Source organism: Nannospalax galili, unplaced genomic scaffold (assembly GCF_000622305.1).
Source record: "Nannospalax galili isolate Female #2095 unplaced genomic scaffold, S.galili_v1.0 scaffold1448, whole genome shotgun sequence".
NCBI classification, from domain to species: domain Eukaryota; kingdom Metazoa; phylum Chordata; class Mammalia; order Rodentia; family Spalacidae; genus Nannospalax; species Nannospalax galili.
Genome location: NW_008358646.1, coordinates 126,493 through 127,221, shown reverse-complemented (window position 1 = coordinate 127,221; position 729 = coordinate 126,493). Strand labels below are relative to the sequence as shown.

General features: G+C 53.8%; 1 protein-coding gene across 1 annotated transcript in view; it reads left to right on the top strand.

Moving 5' to 3' along the window:
- The window catches only part of Aldh3a1 (aldehyde dehydrogenase 3 family member A1), a 6,501-nt gene that overhangs the window by 4,348 nt on the left and 1,424 nt on the right, over positions 1 to 729 (top strand).

Below are 729 nucleotides of genomic sequence, written 5' to 3'. Positions count from 1 at the left end.
CCGCCCTCCCTGCCGCCCTGCCTGCCCGCCCGCCCGCCCGCCTGCCTGCCTGCCTGCCTGCCTGCACTGCTGGGGTCTCCAGCAAGTTTACAGACATTTGACAAGTAGGCTTTCCTCAGTGGGCCTTGAAGAAAGTTCCCAAACCCTCACCAGGCAGGAGCTGAGCGTCACTCTTAGAGAGCTTCCTTCCAAGCCCCAGAAGCCCCCCTCCCACAAACCAGGGACAAGGACTTCATATCTATCTCCACATCTCTACAGGGGAGTATTGGATGGGGACAGCAGAAGTCATCAGAGCTCATGGCAGGCCAAGCTGGGAGAAGTCCCCAGTGTTAGATTTAGAAGGACAGAGAAAGAATAAAGTTTAGGCAAAAGACCAGAGCCAGACCTTGCAGCAGACTGAACAGGATTTATTCTTAGTTCAGTGAAGGAGACACAGCTTCTCCACTGACAAGTGGAGAAGGAGCACCAGATGGAACCCCTTTGGTCCCCAATTATCAAGGAGACAAATGAGATCCAGGACAGACACAGGTGGCCAGCAGGTATAAGGGCTGCCCCCTCGATGTTCAGACCCTGCTCCCCCATGCAGGCTAAAATGTAGATGTCCCCATGGTCTGCCATGATGGGGCCCCATATGCTGGTGGAGGCTGTGGGAAGAGCCCTTCAGGTCTTGTCTCTGCCCCACAAAAGCTTGCCAGCTTTATTTGAAAAAAAAAAAAATGTGCAAGCAAG